General features: G+C 36.0%; 1 protein-coding gene across 15 annotated transcripts in view; it reads left to right on the top strand.

The window, feature by feature from the left end:
• The window catches only part of ATE1 (arginyltransferase 1), a 202829-nt gene that overhangs the window by 49125 nt on the left and 131899 nt on the right, over positions 1–21805 (top strand). The gene's annotated exons all lie outside the window — the stretch shown is intronic.

The raw sequence follows: 21805 nt of genomic DNA, 5'->3' as shown, positions 1-21805 counted from the left end.
TTTATTAAGTGCTCTTAAAAGTTCCAGATTAAGCTCAAATTAATGATGGGAACAAAAAAAGTAAGAAAGGGCTATTGTTCTAAAGGAGTTAATAGTAGTTGAGAAGAGACTTTAGCACATTGAACAATTAAGAAATTGTTGCGGGGAGAAAGTTGTACATTTCATTTGATTTTTTTAGAGAGAGGAAGAAGTCACAGAATCACAGATTTTGAGGCTTGGAAGGAATTTTGGTGGCCATCTGGTCCAACCCTTACAAGTGTTCATCCAGCCTTTGCTAGGAGACCAGCCTCCAAGAAAGGAGAATACACCACTTCTTGAAGCAGCTCATTCCACTTTTGGGCAGCAGCTTTAATTGTTAGGAAGTTTTTCCTGATATCAAGCCAAATTTTACCTCTTTGTAATTTCTGCTCATTGTTCCTGGTTCTGCCCCTGGACATAAACAGAACAAATTTAATTCCTCCTCCACACAACAGTACTTGAAATACTGGAAGACCGCAGGCTAACCATGCCCAGTTAATTCAAACAGTCCTCATATGATGGACTCCCCTTCACCATTCACCAAAGTTGCTTGCCTGTCTGGATACTTTCCTTCTTGGAGGATATAGTCCTCTGCCATGGTACCCAGAGCTAAACATAGTACTCCTTATGAGATCTGAGTACTGTGGAACTATCACCTTCCTTTTCCTGAAAGCTATGCCGTTCTTACTGCAGCTGAACATTGCATTAGCTTTTTTGGCTGACACATCACACTCTTGACTCATATTGAATTTGCAGGCTACTAAAACCCTAAATCTTTTTTAGAAAACTGCTTTCTAACCATGTCTTTCCCATATTTTGTCTATAAGGTTGATTTTTTGATATGTCCAAAAAAAAGACTTTATATTTTTCCCTATTGAATTTCACCTTATTATAGCCAGCTCAGTGTTTTTATAGTCTGTCAAAAATCTCTTTGAATCCTGAATGTCATCTAGTATATTAACCATTCTTCCTAGCCTTGTGTCATCTTCAGATTTGATGAGCTTGCCAACCATGCATATATTGAAGTGATAAAAATGTTTAACTAGACAGTGCCAAGTTCTTAGGTCTTCCACTGGTGTCTCCTGCCTTATTGATATTGAACCATTAGCCTTTGATTCCAACTCTCTAACCTCTTCTGTATTCATCTAATTGTATGATTATTTATTTCATATCTGTCCTTTTCCACAAGAATAGTAATAAGAGATTTTTTTTCTCTAAAGGCTTTTCTAAGATAGATCACTTATATCTCTAGCATTCCTCTCATCTTACCATTTAATAACCCTGTCAAAAAAGGAAATGAAGTTAATCTGATGAGACCTTTTCTTTTTTAAGATAAATTTTTATTGATATATCTTTGGTCACTTCACCTACATTTTTCACTATATTTCTCTATATGTTTCACTTCCCAGAAAACCAGAAGAAAAAAAAGACAGTTTGGCAAGACTGACATATTAAAAAAGTATGTGATGTTCTACTTCCATAATCTCCACCTTTACAAATAAGGTGGGGATGTTTTTATCTTTTAGGTCCTACCGTGGTGATAATAAGTTGAGCAGCTCTGCCTTTGCCGTGTTGCCAGTTGTCACTGTCCCTTTTCCTCAGGCACAGATGTGGTCCGTTTTGTGAACTTCTTTTTTTTCACTATCAGTGAAAGAAACAATCCCTTTGCCCTCTCTTGTATCCTCAATTTTAGATTATTCTTTTTTTTAAATTTTTAAAAAAAATTTTTAATTTTTAATTAATTTTATTTATTTTCAGTGTTCTACAATCACTACCATATAACTTAGATTTTTTTCCCCCTTTCTCACCCTCCTCTCCCTCCCTCCCTGAGACAGTATATAATTTTATATAGGTTCTACACATACATTCCTATTAAATACATTTTCACTATAGTCATGCTGTGCAGAAGTAAAATGAATGGGAGAAATCATGTAACAAACCAAAACATGACACAAAAAATGATCTGCTACATTCTGTGATTGAATTCCATAGTTCTTTCTCTGGATGTGGAAGGCATTTTGTCTTAAAAGACCATTGGGAATTTTTTTAAGTACTTGCATTGCATTGAAGTTCCAAGTCTACCAGAAAAAAATCTCGCACACTGGTGGTTGCTGTGCACAAAGTTCTCCTGGTTCTGCTCCTTTCCCTCAGCATCAGATCATATATGTCTTTCCAGGCCTCTCTGAAATCTTCCTGTTCATCATTTCTCATAGCACAATAGTATTCCATTACATTCATATACCATAATTTATTCAGCCATTCCCCAATTTATGGGTATCCCCTTGATTTCCAGTTTTTGGCCATCACAAAGAGTGCTGCTATAAATATTTTTGTACATGTGGGACCCTTTCCCATTTTTATGATCTCTTGGAGATACAGTCCTAGAAGGGATATTGCTGGGTCAAAGGGTATGTATATTTTTGTAGCCCTTTGGGATAGTTCCAAATTGCTCTCCAAAATGGTTGGATCAGCTCACAGCTCCACTAACAATGAATTAGTGTTCCAACTCTCTCACATCCTCTCCATCATTTATTATCTTCCTGTTCTGTCATGTTTGTCAATCTGATAGGTTTGATGTGGTACCTCAGAGTTGTTTTGATTTGCATCTCTCTAGTCAATAGTGATTTAGAGCATTTTTTCATATGACTCTAGATAGCTTTTACTTTTTCCTCTGAAAACTGCCTGTTCATATCCTTTGACCATTTATCAGTTGGGGAATGACTTGTATTCTTGTGAATTTGATTCATTTCTCTATATATTTAGAAATGAGGCCTTTATCACAGATACTGGTTATAAAAACCCTTTCCCAGTTTTCTGCTTCCCTCCTAATCTTGGTTGCATTGGGTTTGGTTGTGCAAAAACTTTTCAGTTTAATGTAATCAGAATTATCCATCTTGCACTTCATAATGCTCTCTATCTCTTCTTTAACCAAAAATTCTTCCTTTCTCCATAAATCTGATAAATACACTATTCCTTGCCCCACCAATTTGTCTATAGTATCAATCTTTATACCTGGATCATGTACCCATTTGGACTTTATTCTTGTGTACGGTGTCAGGCATTGGTCTCTGCCTCGTTTCTGCCACACTGTTACCCAGTTTCCCCAGCAATTTTTGTTGAATAGTGAGTTCTTATCCCAGAAGCTGGGGTCCTTGGGTTTATCAAACAATAGACTGCTATGTTCATTGCCTACTGTGTCTTGAGTACCTAGGCTGTTTCACTTGTGTACCCTTCTGTTTCTTAGCCAGTACCAAGTGGTTTTGATAATTGCTGCTTTATAATACAATTTGAGATCTGCTGGTGCTAAGGCCACCTTTCCTAGCATTTCTTTTAATTAGTCCCCTTGATATTCTGGACCTTTTGTTCTTCCAGATGAATTTTGTTATTATTTTTTCCAGCTGTAGAAAATAATTATCTGATAGTTTAATTGGTATGGCACTAAATAAGTAAATTAATTTAGGTAGAATTGTCATTTTTATTATATTGGCTTGGCCTATCCATGAGCAACTGATGTTTTTCCACTTACTTAGATCTGACTTTATTTGTGCGAAAAGTGTCTTGGAATTGTGTTCATATAGTCCCTGGGTTTGGTTTGGCAGGTAAACTCTCAAATATTTTGTAGTGTCTACCACAGCTTTGAATGGGATTTCCCTTTCTATCTCTTGCTGTTGCGTTTTGTTACTAATATATAGAAATGCAGAAGATTTGTGCAGGTTTATTTTGTTTTTTAAGTATTCAACTTCCTCTTCTGTTAATCTGGGCAATTTATATTTTTAAAAATTCTCATCCATCTCATTTAGATTGTCAGATTTATGGGCATAAAATTGGGGAAAGTAATTTCTAATTATTGTTTTGATTTCTTCCTCATTGGAGGTGACTTCACCTCTTTCACTTTTGATATTGGTAATTTGGTTTTCTTCTTTTTTTAAATCAAATTGACCAAAGGTTTATCAATTTTATTAGTTTTTTCATAAAACCAATTATTAGTTTTATTTATTAGTTCAATATTTTCTTAATTTCAGTTTTATTAATCTTTCCTTTGGTTTTCAGTATTTCTAATTTGATATTTACTTGGAAATTTTCAGTTTCTTCTTTTTCTAGCTTTTTAAGCTGCATGCCCAAGTCATTGATCTCCTCTTTCTCTTATTTTATTCATGTAGACATTCAAAGAAATAAAACTTCACCTAAGAACTGCTTTTGCAGTATCCCATAAGATTTGGTAGGTTGTCTCATTATTGGCATTCTCTTGCATGAAGTTGTTGTTTCTATGATTTGTTGTTTAACTCACTCCTTTAGGATTAGATTATTTAGTTTCCAAATAATTTTTGGTTTATCTTTCCATGGCCTTTTCTTATGTATAATTTTTATTGCATTATGATCTGAGAAGGATGCATTCACTATCTCTGCCTTTTTGTACTGGATTGTGAGGTTTTCGTGGCCTAGTATATGGTCACTTTTTATATATGTGTCATGTACCACTGAGAAAAAGGTATATTCCTTTCTATTCCCATTCAGTTTTCTCCAGAGATCTATCATATCTACCTTATTCAGAGTTTTATTCAAAACCTTAACTTCTTTCTTGTTTATTTTAAAGTTAGATTTATCAAGTTCAGAGAGGGGGAGTTTGAGGGCCCCCACTAGTATAGTTTTGCTGTCTATTTCTTCTTGTAACTCCCTTAACTTCTCCTCTAAGAATCTGGATGCTGTACCACTTGGAGCATATATGTTTAGTAATGAAATTGCTTCATTGGTTATGGTGCATTTTATCAGGATGTAGTTTCCTTCCTTATCTCTTTTGATTAGATCTATTTCTGCTTTTGCTTTGTCTGAGATTAGGATTGCTATCCCTGCTTTTCTTACATCAGCTGAAGCACAATATATTCTGCTCCAACCTTGTACCTTTATCCTGTGTGTAAACCCCCATTTCAAATGTGTTTTTTGTAAACAACATATTGTTGGATTATGGTTTTTAATTCATTCTGCTATCCATCTCCGTTTTATGGGAGAGTTTATTCCATTCACATTCACAGTTATGATTACTATCTGTGTCTTTCCTTGTATCCCCTTTCCCTTTGTTTATGCTTTTACTTCTCCCGTCTCCCTTCCCCTCCACAATAGTTTATTTTTTGACCACTGCCTCCCTTCTTTCAACCGCCCTACCTTTCAATCCCCTTTTATCTTACTAATTCTTCCCTCCCTTTTAGCCTCCTCTCCCTTTTCTTTCCCCCTTTTTCATTTCTATACTTAACTGAGTTTGATGTCCCCTTGTTGAACCCAGTGAAATGAGAGTAACTCTCAAGCAATGCTCATCTCCCTCCCCTCTTTCCCTCTACTGTAATGTAATTTTGTACTTCTTTCTGTGATGTAATTTACCATTTTCTGCTTCCTCCTTTTCACATCTCCTGTTACAATCCCTTTGCATGCTTAAATCACATTTTTATCATCACATCATTCACTTTATGCCCATTCAGTCTATCTGTGTATATCCCTTTTATATTTCATAATAGATGTACAATTCTCAAGATTAACAAGTATCATCTTTCCTTATAGGTAGGGAAACAGTTTGCCCAAATTGAGTAACAAGTTTTTCTCTCCCCCTGTTTACCTTTTTATGCCTCTCTTGAGACCTGCGTTTGAAGATGGAATTTTCTATTGAGTTCTGGCCTTTTTGTCAGGAAGGTCTGGAAATCCCTTATTTCGTTGAATGTCCATCTCCTCGCCTGAAATGTTATGCTGAACTTTGCTGGGTAATTGATCCTTGGTTATAGTCCCAGCTTCTTTGCCTTACGGAATATCACATTCCAATTCCTATAATCTTTTAATGTAGAAGTTACAAGGTCCTATGTGATCCTGACTGTAGCTCCTCAATATTTGGCTGGTTTCTTTCTGGCTGCCTGCAGTATTTTCCTTCACTTGATAGTTCTGGAATTTGGCAACAATATTTCTTGGTCTTTTTAGTTTGGGATCCCTTTCAGGAGGTGAACAGTGGATTCTTTCGATGACTATTTTGCCCTGTGGATCTAGCACTTCTGGGCAAAGTGATTTCTTGTATTCATTGATGATTTCTTTTTTTATTTTGTAATGTTTAACAATCACTGCCATACAATTGCGATTTTATCCCTCCCCACCTACTCCCCACTACCCCCCTCCCTCCCCACGACTGCATACAATTCTGTATAGATTCTATATATACTTTCCTATTGAGTATATTTTCACCAGTCATGCTATGTAGTCAAACTAAGATAAATGAAAGAAATCGTATAACAAATCAGAACATGATACACAAACACATACACATACACAAACATGATCTGCTACAATATATGAGTGACTTCCATATTTCTCTCTCTGAGTCATTGATGATTTCTTGGAAGATATTGTCCAGATTCTTTTTTTCATCATGGCTTTCTGGTAGGTCAGTAATTCTTAAATTTTCTCTCTTGGATCTGTTTTCTAGGTCAGTTGTTTTTCCAATTAGATATCTTACATTTTCTTCTATCTTTTCATTCTTTAGATTTTGTTTGATTCTTGATGTCTCATAGAGTCGTTAGTTTCTACTCGCCCAATTCTAATTTTTATCAAGTTGTTTTCTTCAGTTAACTTTTGCATCTCCTTTTCCATCTGTCCAATTATTCCTTTTAAGGAATTATTTTCTGCAGTTAGCTTTTGTACTTTTCCATTTGTCCAGTTTTCCCAGTTAGGTTTTGTGCTTTCTTTTCCATTTGTCCAATTTTCCCAGTTAGGTTTTGTGCTTCCTTTTCCATTTGTCCAATTTTCCCAGTTAGATTTTGTGCTTCCTTTTCCATTTGTTCAATTTTCCTTCTTAAAGAGCCGTTCTCTTCAATGAATTCTTTTTTCATACTTTTAAAATCATTGGCCAGTTTTTCTTCCATTTCCTTCTTCAGCTGTTCCAGGAGAGCTCTTTGTGCATGTGAACAGTTCATAGTCCCTTCTGAAGTTTCAGATGGGAGTACAGTCTCAATACTGACCTCTTTGGTATTCATGGTTTGGTCCTTGTCCCCATAGAAAGATTCTGTGGTCTTTTCCTGCTTGCTTTGTTTCTTCTTGCTCATGGTGGGTGAGGCTTTGTGCGTTGGGGCCTCTGGTTCTTTTAGTTAGAAGCTGGAGAACCTGGTGTTTAGCTGACTGGTATGAAAAAGCTAAGGGCAGGTGCCTTTTTATCGTTTTGTTTTGTGTTTCCCTGATGAGCCCTGGGGCTAGCTTGTTAAATATGGGGGAGGGGTGGTCTGGTCACAAGAGATCTCCTCAGCTGAGCTGGAGCAAAGGCAAGCTCAGTGCTAGGTGATCCAGAGTACTCTATTGTCTTCCCATTTCCCCTGCAATGCTGAGGCATATCTGGGTCCTAGTTCGAGTTCCTGCCCCCCCCTCCCTCAGGCTCCTGTCCTTCTGGTTCACCCCCAGCACAGTAAGAAGTATCCACCTTAGCTATTTTCCTAGCCTCAGGTGCTACAAGACTGTTTGTCCCTTCTGCTGATCCCAGTGATCCAAGATTTTTCTGGGGAAATATTTTGTGGTTCTTTCGAGGTCAACAAGGGGATGGGGAGAGAGCATTTACTGATCACTCCACCATTTTGGCTCCTGGAAGTTCAAGTCAGGGACTTATAGACGTTTAATCTCTGGGCTGATAGTCTCAGGAGCTGCTGTGGCTGATACCTGGTGCTCAGCGGCTGTCACTCACTCAGCTCCACTGGTCTCCCACCCTTGGCTACCACTCCGCCATTCTGCCATGCTGCCTCTGTCTCAGGCTGCCCTGGGGGTTTCCTGCTGGCTGCTCTGGACACACTGCGCTGTGCGCTGTGGGCTCACCCCAGTGAAACAGATCCTCCCCGTTGACCTTCCTGTCTGTCTTGGTCTACGAATCTGCCACAGTCTGTCTCCTGTTGGATTCTGCACCTCCAAAATTTGGTCAGATTCTCTTTTTAGAGGTAATGTAAGAGCTTAGGTGAGTAGTTGCTCTCACTTAGCATCTTGGCTCTACCCCCCCCCAACTTTGGCTCATTCTGAACTTTAGTACTGCTCATGCCAAGTTGTTTTCAAGACCATAAAGGGTTCTTGGGTAGGGTTGTTAAATCTCTTGGCTACCCTTCCAATTTTATTGTATTTTTTTTAAAATCTAAATTCGTCAATTGCCTGGACTTTCTGTTTTTCTTCTTCATTTATATTGTGTTCCTTGCATGAGGAAGATAATTTCTAAAGAAATAATTTCTTTTAAAAAATATTCTTTTATTGTGACCTTCAATCATTAAGAAGCACATTTAACATACAAAGGAAAAAAGAAGATTGTACATGGACCCATGTATGTGTGTTCCTTGGTTATTTTAAAAATATTTTAAATTTAACAAGGTAATAGCAAATTTTGTGCATGATTTGTATCCTTTTCTACAGTATTTTTTGGTTTCCTTTTGTGTATTTTAAGATGTTTTAGTGATTCTTCTTTTTTATCATCTATCACTACCCATTTATTCACTCCATCCCCCCCTTCCCAACCTTCCTATTCCCTTATAGGAGATAGGTATGTGAAGCAAAAGAAATAACAGATTATTCTTAGCTGAAAATCTATCACTTTCTTCACCTCTGCTGCATCTTTTCTCTGTCAAGAGGTAGGAGGCTTGTTTCATCATCAGTACAGAATTGCATTCTTTAGCATCTCCCAGCCTTCTTGTCTCCTGTAGAATTTTAGTCCACGTCCTTCCTTTTTACCTCTACTTTCTCAAAATCTTTTCTATCATTTTCTTCTTTGCATGGCTCCTTAAGGTACAGCCAAATGAACTTACAGTGTATCCATGGGCAAGTGTTTGTCAGGTTATGTTTCACATAGGTTACTCATCTACTTTAGTGGGGGGACTTCATATGCTGGAGTTACATATGCCATCAAAATCACAGATCCAAATTTGTAGGGTTAAGGAAACTGGAAGATGAGAGGTGGGGCAGCACCAGAACTATTGATGACTGAATTTTTCTTTGTGATCTTGAATTATAAATATGTAGCTCTCTGTATATATTTGTCTCTTTTGAAATTTGATATTCCATAGTAAAACTCTAGTTTTGGAGCCACATACACATTTTTTAGCAGCAACATTTGGATTTGTTAATTAACCCTTTCTAAAGGAGTACCTGTGAGTTTAGGTGCTAGTATTTGGAAATCATGTAGATCTAGAAATATTTTAATTTCTCCAGTGAAGTGAAGCTTTGGGAAGGAAACAGAGATGGCAGATACCTAAGTTTTGGCAAAGGAGAAATGTTTTTTGTTTCTTTTAAGAACAGGGAAAAAAACCCCATGAAATTTGCAGCTTATGTTAAACTTCAAATTTTTTTGTAGGTTACAAATCAAAATAAGAGAGAACTATGGGACTTTTGGGGCTATTTGTTGTAGGTAGTAAAGAGTTAACAGCCACATGACTGTAATGAAATTGTCAGGTTATAGTAATTACATCAGTAATTTGATATGTTGCTGTTTGAATGGAGCCATGTGTGGAGAGTCAGTTACTTTCCTCTGTGGAGCTGCCCCCCCTTACATTCCTGCAAGCTAGAGACTAATAGAGCTCATTAAGCTTTATGGGAAAAGGAGTTTTTCTCACCTCATCAAGTTAGGCAACAGATTTCCATTATATTCCTAATTTTGTGTGGTTTTGTAGATGCTGATGCACACTCCCCTGCTAGTTTTATATCAGACTTCTTTCTTATAGACATTTTTCATTGACATTTCTAAACTTGAATTAAATTTTGTGCGGCACCAGTTACAGCTGTCTTCAATTAGGTGTAGTTAAATAAAAGGGATTGTATATCAGAGACCAAGAGATTCCAGAAATTCTCTCTTCTCAGACAAACTCAGCCAGGAGATTGAGTAGGCTGCGGTCTCATCACCATTTTAAAGGTTGACAGTGACAGAAGAATTATTTGAAAGAATAATTAATCATTACGTAGGTGTATGCCTTAGATTATTTTTTTCCATTTTGAATTCCTTTATAATGTATCTGACCTCCTTATTTAGCTACACATCTCTTCTATCTTCATCATTCACCAAGTGGTCTTCTGTTCATCTTTCCATTCGCCTTTTTTCTTTTGATTATCAAATCATACCTAAATTTAAACATTTTTATTTATATCTTATTTTTTACTTCACTTATGCTTCCTAAAATATCTCTTGCCTCTACTCTTTTCAGAGTTATCTCTTCCAACATATGAATGAAAAGAAAAAAAATTTCACTAAAACTGATAACAAGTCACATCAGTCTGCTGTTATATGTAGTGTATTACACCTGTAGTATTGTTTCTCTGTAAAAAAATCTGAGGGTCCTATGTTCTTTTATATCTTCTCTTTACAGCCTGGTTTGATTATTATAATTTCATAACATTTAGTTTTGATTTTCTTCTGATTTCTTTCCATTTGCATTGTTATATTCATTGTGTTGTAATGTTTTCTTGGTTCTGCTAACTTTACTGTACATGTGTTCATATAAGCTTTTCCATGGTTCTTTGTATAGACTGTTTCTTATAGTAGATAATTATTTAATTCTATTTATATATCACAAGTTGATTAGCCATTCCTTAATTTACAGGTACCAACTTTGTTTTTAGTATTTTGCTACTATACCTTAAAGAAAATTCAACTCCATATTTTTTTATTACTAAGGATAACATAAGAATAATATATAATAATATTATTATATTACTTTTTATACTAATAATTTATATGTAATTGTAATCAAGCAATAAAATTATTGCTATAAAGTATAACTATTAAAAAATTTTAATAAGATAATCACAATAATGAATTATGCTGAAATTATAATTAAATTTACATAACAAATGTGATTATAAGCTACCACTAATTATTATAACTAGTATTGAAATAGCAGTTTAAGTTTTGCAGAGCATTTACAGATATCTCATTTTATCTTCACAACAGCCTTGGGAGATAGATGCCATCATTATCCATTTTATAGGTGAGGGAGCATGAGGCTGATGCAGGTTAAGTGACTTGCCCAGGGTCACCTAGCCAGGAATGTTGTAGGCTGGACTTGAATTCACGTCTTTCTGACTTCTACTTACTATCCCACCTACTTGCCTTAACATTTAATGCATGGTGCTACATTAAACATTTTGATGTAAATGTGACCTTTGTTTTTATTATTGATCTTTTTGGAGTATACTTAGTAGTGTGAGGAGAGGGATCCGTGGATCAAAGGGTCTTATGTTATCTTCGTAGAGAAGGTAGAAAGGTGTGAATTACGTGATAATATAATCACTAATAACAAAAATGTAAATCAGAACAATTCTGAGGTTTTAACCTCATACCCAGTAAACTGAGAAAGATAATGAAAGATGGGAATGACTAAGGTTGTAAAGATTGTGGAAAAACAGTCACACTTAAAACACTGTAGCCTGGGCTAGGAATTATTCCAGTCATTCTGGAAAGCAATTTGGAACAACTTTTTAAAAATCCGTTTTCTAAGTTTTGCTTCATATCCTTTAATAAATCCATTTGAGAAGAGTGGCTTTTGGTTCATAAATTTATGTTAGGTTCTTATCTTAGATTTTAGTTATTTATCAGAGATCTGTCATGGGAAGTTTCCCTTTCCCCCTGAGTTGAATACTTTAGTTTTTATCTAGTTTTGTTAATTATATTGGTACAAAATACTTTCTTTTAGTTTCATATAATAAAATTATCTTAATTATTATTATTATTATTTTTGCTTCTATCCCTTACTAGGTTAGGAAATCTCACCCTAGGACTGATTCAAATTTGTAAGAATAAGAGCCATTCGCCAATTGATGTAGTCAAAGTGTATTACTAGGGAGTTCTTAGAGAAGGAAGTCCAAGCTATCAATAGTCATATGAAAAAAATGCTCTAAATTACACTAATTAGAGAAATACAAATTAAAACAACTCTGAGGTAATACCTTATGCCTAACAGATTTGCTAAATTGGCACACAAAAAAAAAAGGAAAATGGCAAATGCTTGAAGGACTGTGGGAAGACAGGTACACTAGATGTACCTGGTGGACCTTGGTCCAGCCATTCTGGAAAGCAGTTTGGAGCTATGCCTCAAAAGTTACTAAACTGTACATACGCTTTGATCCAGTGATATAATTAATAGCTCCATACCCTAAAAAGATCAGGGAAATCTTTTGAAAAGGCCTTATTTATATAAAAATATTTATAGGAGCTCTTTTTGTGGTAGCGAAGAATTGGAAACGGAAAGGGTGCCCTTCACTGGAGGATTGGCTGAACAACTTACAATGCATGCATGTGACAGCATTTTATTGTGCTATAAGAATGATGACAGGGATGGTTCTGAGATGGGTAAGTAGAGGATTCAATCTCAGGTGGATAGAGGTCTGAATGTGGGAGGAAGTAGAAGGGGAGAGAACGTTCACCTCAGTAGTTCTGGATTGTAGATCATTGGGCTAAGGGAAGGAAGACTCAGCATGTTCTTGATGATGGAGAATTATCCATTGATAACAGTATCTGGTATTTATGTAGTGTGCTTTAAAATTTGTCAAGTTCTTTATTATCTTACTTGAACTTCACAACAATTTGGTGAAGATCATTGTAGAGTCATTTCAGTCATGTCCAACTATTCATGACTCCATTTGGGATTTTCTTGGTAGAGATACTGGAGAGGTTTGCCATTTCCTTCTTCAGCTCATTTTACAGATGAGGAAACTGAGGCAAACAGGGTTAAGGGTCTTGCCCAGGGTTACACAGCTAGGAAGTTTCTGGGGCTGAATTTGAATTCAGGAAGATGAGTCTTTCTAACTTCAGGCCTTGTAGTGTATCCACTGTGCCACTTAGCTGAACCTGTAGGTGCTAGGTAGGAGGTGCTATTATTCTCCCTATTTCCCTTAGGAAACTAAGATTTAGAAAGGTTCAGTGAATCCCCCCATGATCATATAACTAGTAAGCATCTAAAGTGGGATTTGAACTCAGGTTCCTGATTGTCATGTTCATTGTTCTCTTCACTGCAACATGCTATTGCTCCCTGATCAAGGCCCCATCTTCTGGGTTCCTGTAATGCCGGAGTGTGGATTTGGTGTGGGCTGCCTATTTCTTTGTCTTGTAGAGACCCAGGGTATTTCTAGTTCAGAGATCCTGTGGAGAGAGAAGAAGAGGGTGGTAACTAGGATTCGAAGCGTTACTCTCTGCTCTACAATATTCTAGAGCCTTATTCCAAATTTTGAGGCCCAGGGCACACCTAGAAGACTCTCTGCTTATAAAGCAAGCATTTAACTGGATTTCAAATGGTTTTTAGAACTTGCATTTAGCCTTTGCCTATTTATGGAGAAATTACTGCCTTCTTCCCCATTCTTTGGACATCTTCTTGGACACATTATATTGTGTCTGGTTCTTTTTATTTGAACCATATTTTCTAAGACTTCAACTTTTAATATTTATTCATTACTCCTTATATTTGTGTATAGTTTACCAAACTTTCAAATATATTCTCTCACACAGTTCTCACCCTGAAAGATAGATCATGCAGGTATTAAGGTGGGATCTTCATTCTCTTGGGCTAAATTTGCCTCAGATCTTACTGCTCATGGGTTTCAGGCCTGCGACTCCCGGACAGGGTACTTAGACTCCATATCCAGTGCTCTTTCCTCTAGTTTATATTGTCTTTTCCCTTTTCTTATTCCCTCGAGCTGTTTTGCTGGGTTTGTTTTTTTGTTATCATAGTTTAGAGTATGAGCATGTCCCCACAACTAGAATCACTAGAAAATATTGATTAGCAAACTTTTAAAATAGTATTTTGTTTTCATTTATCTCTAAGAATTGTGAAAAAAGTACTTTAAAAACTTTAAATATTATTTTGAGGGGGAAATGTAACAAAAAATTTTAACCAATAATCATCAAAATAATTTCATATGAATTGTTTTCAGTTATCTGATTACCTGTATTTCCTTTTTAATTACAATTGAAATTATTTCTTCAAACTCTTTCTCATCATAGTATGTTGTTACGAAAATAAACATTACTCCTGCAAAGCGTTTCACTTTTTCATAACAATTATTTTAGAATGAGGAGTTGGAGACCCAGAAAGTTGAGATCATGTGGCAGCCCCTGAACTAGCATCTGAGTCACTACTTATGATCTCATGTACCTTCTAAATAGGAACTTCCCTTGCCTGTTACTTTATTAACTCAAGTGTTTTGATTAAAAAAGAAAAAGAGGAAGAAGAAATACCTTGTATAGATACTTGGCTTTTACATTTTGGTATGCTGTTGTGAAAAACAGAGTAACATGGCATGCCATTGTGAAAATATGTGATCCACACTTTTTAAATAGATGAATTACCTCTTGGCTTTCATTGGCTGTGGGTTTTTTTTTTTTGGTAGCACTTCTTTCTTTCTTTCTTTTTATTTAATTAGTATTTTATTTTTCTCCAGTTACATGTAAAAACAATTTTAAACATTAGTTTTTAAAACTTTCAGTTGCAAATTCTCTCCCTTCTTCTTCCCACCCCTCCATTCTTTTCCCATTGAGAAGGCAAGCAATTCGATATAGATTATACATGTATAGTCATTTTCATAGTAGTCATGGTGTAAAAGAAAATCTAGACCAAAAAAAAAAACTCAAGAAAAATAAAGACGATTTAGCAGTTTTCATCATAAGTCCTTCAAATTGCCTTGGAGCATTTTATTGCTGAGAATAGCTAAGTCATTCACAGGTTATCATCACATATTATTGTTGTTTGTTCACAATATATGTCACTTTATATCAGCTCATGTAAGTCTTTGCAGGTTTTTCTGAGATCATCCTGTTTATCATGTCTTAGGGCACAATAGTATTCCATCATAATCACACAGCATAATTTGTTCAGCCATTCCCTAATTGATGGTCATTCCCTCAGTTTTCAATTCTTTGCCCCCAGAAAAGAACTGCTACAAATATTTTTGTACATATAGGTCTTTTTCCTTTTCTTTTCTTTCTTTTTTTTTTTTATCTCTTTTGGGATATAGACCTAGTAGTAGTATTGCTAGGTCAAAGGATTTTTATAGCCCTTTTGGACATAGTTCCAAATTGTTCTATAGAATGGTTGAATCAGTTCACAGCTCCACCAGCAATGGAGTATCTCATTTTTCTCACACCCCTCCAACATTGGTCGTTTGCCTGTTCTGTCCTGTTAGCCAATCTAACAGGTATGAGGAGTACCTCATAATTGTTTTAATCTGCATTTCTCCAGTCAATAGTGAGTTAGAGTATTTTTTCATATGACTATAGATAGCTTTGATTACTTCATCTGAAAACTGATCTTATCTTTTGATCATTTATCAATTGGGAAATGGCTCTTATATTTATAAATTTGACTACATTCTCTATATGTTTGAGAAATGAGGCCTTTATCAGAGAAACTTTCTTCAAAATTTTTTCACAGTTACTATTGCTAGCTCTGTTTCACCCCCATTTATTCTCTCTCCTTTCATCCTATCCCTCCTCCAAAGTATTTTGCTTCTGACTACCCCTTCCCCCAGTCTACTCTCCCTTCTATCACACTCCCCTTTCTTTTATCCCCTTCTCCTCCTACTTTCTTGTAGGATATGATAGATTCCCATACCCATCTGAGTGTGTATGTTATTTCTTCTTTGAGCTAGTTTTGATGAGAGTAAGGTTAACTCACTCACTCCTCACCTCCCCCCTCTTCCCCTTCACAGTAAAATCTTTTTCTTGCCTCTTATGTAAGATAATTTACCCCATCCTACCACTCCCTTTGTCTTTCTCCTAGTGCATTTCTATCTTACTCCTTAATTTAGTTTTTTAAGCTATCCCATCATATTCAACTCAACACCTGTGCTCTCTGTCTATATATACTCCTTACTGATATATACTTCTGTATATACTCTTTACTAATAATGAGAAAGTTCTTATGAGTTACAAGTATCATCTTCTCATGTAGGAATGTAAGCAATTTACCCTTAAGATTTCCCTTTCCTGTTTACCTTTTTATGCTTCTCTTGAGTCTTGTGTTTGAAAGTCAAGTTTTTTATTCACCTGTGTTGTTTTTATCAAGAATTTGTTAAAGTCCTTTATTTCATTGCCCTTTTTTTCTTTAACCCTGAAGGATTATGCTCAGTTTTGCTGGGTAGATGATTCTTGGTGGTAATTGGTGGTAATCCTAGCTCCTTTCTCCTCCAGAATATCATACTCCAAATCCTCTGCTCCTAAATTCTGACCAAGACTCCATAATACTTGAATTATTTCTTTCTGGCTTCTTGCAATATTTTCTCCTTTACCTGGGAACTCTGGAATTTGGATATAATATTCTGGGAGTTTTCATTTTGTAATCTCTTTCAGCATGTGATCAATGGATTCTTCAATTTCTGTTTTACCCTCTGGTTCTAGAATCTTGGGTGAGTTTTTCCTTGATAATTTTTTGATCATGGCTTTCAGATAGTCCAACAATTTCGAAGTTATGTCTCCTGGATCTATTTTCCAGGTCATTGTTTTTCCAGTGAGATTATTCACATTGTCTATTTTTTTATTCTTTTGATTTTGTTTTATTTTTCTTGATTTCTCAGAAAGTTATTAGCTTCCATTTGTTCAATTCTAATTTTTAAGGGATCATTTTCTTCAGTGAGCTTTTGTATCTCATTTTCCATTTGACCAATTCTACTTTCTAAGGAGCTTTTCCTGTTTTCTTTTGTTTTTTGTTTTTATTTGTTTATTTATTTTTTAATGTTCTACAATCACTACCAAAAAACTTAGATTTTTACCCCTCCCCCCTAGCTATCCCCTACCACCCCCCTCCCTCCCCATGACGGCATACAATTCTATATAGGCTCTACATATACTTTCCTATTGAATACGTGTTCACTATAGTCATGCTGTGTAGACGAACTAAAATAAATGGAAGAAATCATATAACAAATCAAAACATAATACACACACACACACACACAAATACAAACATAATCTGTTACATTCTGCAAATCAATCCCATAGTCCTTTTCTGAGTGTGGAAGGCATTTTGCCTTAGAAAACCATTGGGAATTATTTTTTTTTTTAAGTTCTTGAGTTATTACGAAGTTCCAAGTCTACCAGAAAAAAATCTCGCACACTCTGGTCTTTGCTGTGCACAAAGTTCTCCTGGTTCTGCTCCTTTCCCTCAGCATCAGATCATATAAGTCCTTCCAGGCCTCTCTGAAGTCTTCTTGTTCATCATTTCTTATGGCACAATAGTACTCCATTACATTCATATACCATAATTTATTCAGCCATTCCCCAATTGATGGGCATCCCCTTGATTTCCAGTTTTTGGCAACTACAAAGAGAGCTGCTATAAATATTTTTGTACATGTGGGGCCCTTTCCCATTTTTATGATCTCCTGTGGATAAAAAAGGAGCTTTTTCTTTCAGTGAATTTTTGTGTCTCTTATTCCATTTGGCCAATTCAGCTTTTTAAGGCATTCCCCTCATTGACTTTTTGGACCTCTTTTACCGTTTCACCTACTCTGTTTTTTTAAGGTGTTATTTCCTTTCATATTTCTTTATGTCTTCTTTACTAAGCCATCTTTTTTCATGATTTTCTTACTTTACTCTTATTTCTTTTCCCAATTTTTTCTCTATATATCTTACTTGATTTTCAAAATTCTTTTTGAGCTCTTATATGATTTGAAACCCATTCATATTTTTCTTGGAGACTTTGGATGTAGGAACTTTGACTTTGTTATCTTCTGATTGTGCTTTTTGATCTTCCTTGTCACCATAGTAACTTTCTATAGTCAGAATTTTTTTTGTTGTTGTTTGTTCACTTTCCTAGCCTATTACTTGACTTTTAACTGTTGAAGTAGGTCTCTGCTTCCAGTGTAGAGGGTGTAGTGTCTCAAGCTTCAGGGGTTTCATGTAGCTATTTTCAAAGATACTTCTAGGGATATGTAAATTTTTCAGTTCTTCCCAGGTGGTATGATCTAAGGAAAGATGTGTTTACTACTCTCCTGGCCTATGTTCTGGTCTGTGACTGACCACAAATACTCTTTTCTGTCTTGGAACTGTGAGGAGGATTCCTGCTCCATCGTGGCCACAACCTCTGGTGTGTTAGTGCTCCTCCTTGCCCTAGGACTGCCACTCAGGACTGCAACCCTAATCTCAATATGGGTAAAGCAACACAGTCCTGCCCCTAGTTCCAGCAAAGAGACCGCTGTAATCTCCTTCTGATCAGTTGTTCAACCCCCTTACCATTTGTGGGCTGAGAACTCCAGAAGCATCTACTGCCTCTGCCACTGCATCTGCTGATTCAGTGGCTCCCAAGACTTGCTCCTGATTTATTGGGATCCAGTCTGCATTGGTGCAACTTATGTTGGACTGTGCTCCACTCTCACCCAGGTGCAACAGACCTTTTCTGCTGACCTTGTAAGTTGTCTTGGGCTGGAATATTGTTTCCATCTTTTTGTGGGTTCTGGTGCTCTAGAAGCATTATTTAAGGGTATTTGGAAGGGTTTGGGGGAGAGCTCAGTTGAGTCCCTGCCTTTACACCGCCATCTTGGCTCTGCCTCTTTTTCGTTGCATTTCTTTTTAATGAGTATAATTTTAAGTTAATTGTCTTTAGAAGGCAATGTGAGAGGCATTTACAAACCAGCAAACTGGAAAATCCTTGCATTATTACTGTTATAGCATAGTTATAGCATAAGTAAGAAATTATGTTGTTTTCAAGATAAATAAAATTTATTGCCTGTTGTATAAAATAGGTTGTAAATTACTGGTATCTAGCATATTATGTGCTATGTAAGCAGATTTTCAAGGATGTATTGTTAGGGAAATCAGCAAAGAGAAAAGTGAAGTTGAGATTTTGGAAGTATGTGATCACTTTCTCATATTTCGTGCTAAGAGCTATGTGCAGTAGTATTAGTACAGTTGGTTGAAAACAGATGGAAATGAGACTACAACTCTGTTTTTAAAATTGTGAGAAATCTAGTTCCTAGAATATCTACAAGATACAGATCTTGCTGCTAATCAGTGTCCCTTTTTTTCTGGGGAAAGAGAAAATCCTTTTTTTTTTTTTATGAACCGTTCTTTTGGCTTAATGAATGGGAGTGCGTTTATATGGGGAAGCATGGATGTGATGTTTGGCTCTTATGTCTGGGGACTGATGGTCAGGAGAAGTTCAATCTCTGTTTAGTGAGACTCAGGGTTTGAGCTACTGGTTAGCAGGAAGCACTTTCCTGCTGACCTTTTTGTGGTAAGATATCTTTGTAAACTGAAGAATTCTACTATAGTAGTAATAATAATAATAATTACTAGCATATTAAAGTTTTGTCACATGGTTTACATAGACTTTCTTATTTGATCTTCACAAGAACCCTGTGAGGTAAATTAGATGGCACAGTAAATAGAGTGCTAGACCTGGAGTTAGGAAGACCTGAGTTCCAGTCCTGCCTTAGACAATAAGTAGCTGTGTCACCCCAGGCACATCGTTTAACGTCTGCCTTAGTTTCCTCATCTGTAAAATGGAGATAATGATAACACCTAATGATAATAGTTTACCATTATAATATAGTGCTTACTATGTGCCAGGCACGGTACCTAGCACTTTCATAAATATTATCTCATTTGATCCTTAGAACAACCCGGGGAGGTCGGTACTATTATTATCCCCTTTTATAGATGAGGAAACTGAGGCATTCAGGTTAAGTGATTTGCCTACGGTCATGCAGCTAGTAATTTTCTGAGGCTAGATTTGAACTCAGATCTTCCTGACTACAAGCTCAATGCTATATACGCTGTGCAACCTAGTTGTCCCAAGATTGTCATGACATAAAATGAAATAATATTTGGAAAACCCTTTGTAAACTTCAAATTGCTCTATAAGTGCTAGTTTTATCATTATGTTATTAAGTTCTGTTATTATCCCTTTTTTGCAGATGAGGAAACTGAAGTTGGTAGAGTTAAATTATTTGCCCAGAGTTACACATCTAGTGTGTTGGGATAAGATTTGAATTCAGGTACTCCTAACTCTTAAGTCAAGCACTCTATCCATTACTCCACCTGCCTGCTTTCATAAGGAGTCATTTCTGTTCCCATTGGCAAACAGGATTAAAGATGGTAACCATTTCAGAGTAGGTTGGAGTGCAGTTGTCCTTTCTCCTTACTAGAAGTTTCTTTCCCTTTAAACCAGAACCTTCTGCTTAGTTGTGCCATTAACACTTCTTTCTCTTGCTATATAAACACCTATATTCTGCCTCACAATAGCCAAATCAGTAGAGATAGAAATCAGAAAGCCTTTATTGACATGTGACTCTCTTATAGGCAAAGTATACTTATGTATATACCTTTGTTCTCCCACAATTTTTGCTTCCTCTTACTTTACTTACATCCTGGGAAAAGGCTTATAATACTTCAGAAGATCTCACTTTTGATTATTTTAAAAAATGTCTTATGGATGCTTTTTTTTACATTTGGGCAGCTAGGTAGTACAGTAGAAGAATCAGGAACACCTGAGTTCAAATCTAGCCTCAGACAATTACTAGCTTTGTGACCTGGGCAAGTCACTGTAATTCTATTTGGTGATCATAATAGCACCATTCTTCAAGTGTTGTTGTGAGGATCAAATAAGACAAGTGTAAAGCAATTAGCATAGTATCTGGCACGTAGTAAATATTATATAAATATAATATAATATATTAGTATAATTATATAACATTATATATAATTGTAACTATGTATATAATATATATTATGTAATATATATTATGTAATATATAATATAATTAATATATATAATATAGCTGTTATTATGACAAAGGTAATACTTCCCAGTGACTATCCCTTGTTCTCTATTGAGAACCCTCCCTTGTAAAAAAAAAATAGTTATGTAAAACTAATCAATAAGCATGTACCTGAAAATATATGTTTCATTCCATACTTCAGTCTGCTATCCATCTGGTGAGAAGTGGGAGACATGCTTCACCATCTGCTAGCTCTCTGGAGTCAAATCATCCCTGCATTGTCTTGGTGTTGTTTTCCTTTGTATTATTGTGGTAACTGCTAACTTCACTCGAAACTCTTTGTATGTATAATTTATTATGGTGTGATATTATTCCATTATATATCCATACAACAGAATTTGTTCCCTGTTTAATGGGCATCTGCTTTGTTCTAGTTCCTTGCTATTTCAGAAAGTGCTGCTATGTGTATTTATTTGTATGCACATGTGTATATAAAATATTTATACTTACATACATATACATATGCACACATACATAATAAGACCTTTCTTTCTTTGAGTCCCTTAGGAATCTGTGAGTCAAAGAGTATGTACAGAGGAATGACTTTTATAATATAATTACCAGTTGTTTGCTAATGGAGTATTTGAACCAATTTACAGTTCCACCAGTGGTATATTAGTGTACCTGTCTTTTCACAGCTTCTCCATTATTGACAATTTTTGTTGTTTGTCATCTTTTGCAGAACTGATGGCTGTGAGGGACAACCTGAGAATAATTTTAATTTGTATTTTTTTAATGAATGATTTAGAGCATTCTTTCATATTGCATCTTTACTTTTTCCCTGGAGACGTTCCTGTAAAGCAAACGAGCAGAGTGAGGACATAGTGGAAATGGCCACTTAGCCAGGGGAATATAATAATCCCTCCTGTTGTCCCCCAGTACTTGAAGAATACTCTTAAAGTTAGGGTAACCCTGGTTCTCAAAATGTTTGTCTTTTCTAAGGGATAGAGGTCTTGCAACACATCCCTCAGGGTTTTTGGGGGGGGTAGGGCGAGTTTGGCTAGCCAATTCACTAAAGGTTATGGGGATGCATGGTGAAGAG

The sequence above is a fragment of the Notamacropus eugenii genome, chromosome 1 (genome assembly GCF_028372415.1).
Source record: "Notamacropus eugenii isolate mMacEug1 chromosome 1, mMacEug1.pri_v2, whole genome shotgun sequence".
In the NCBI taxonomy this organism is placed as follows: Eukaryota; Metazoa; Chordata; class Mammalia; order Diprotodontia; family Macropodidae; genus Notamacropus; species Notamacropus eugenii.
This window is presented reverse-complemented; position numbering and strand designations above follow the sequence as displayed.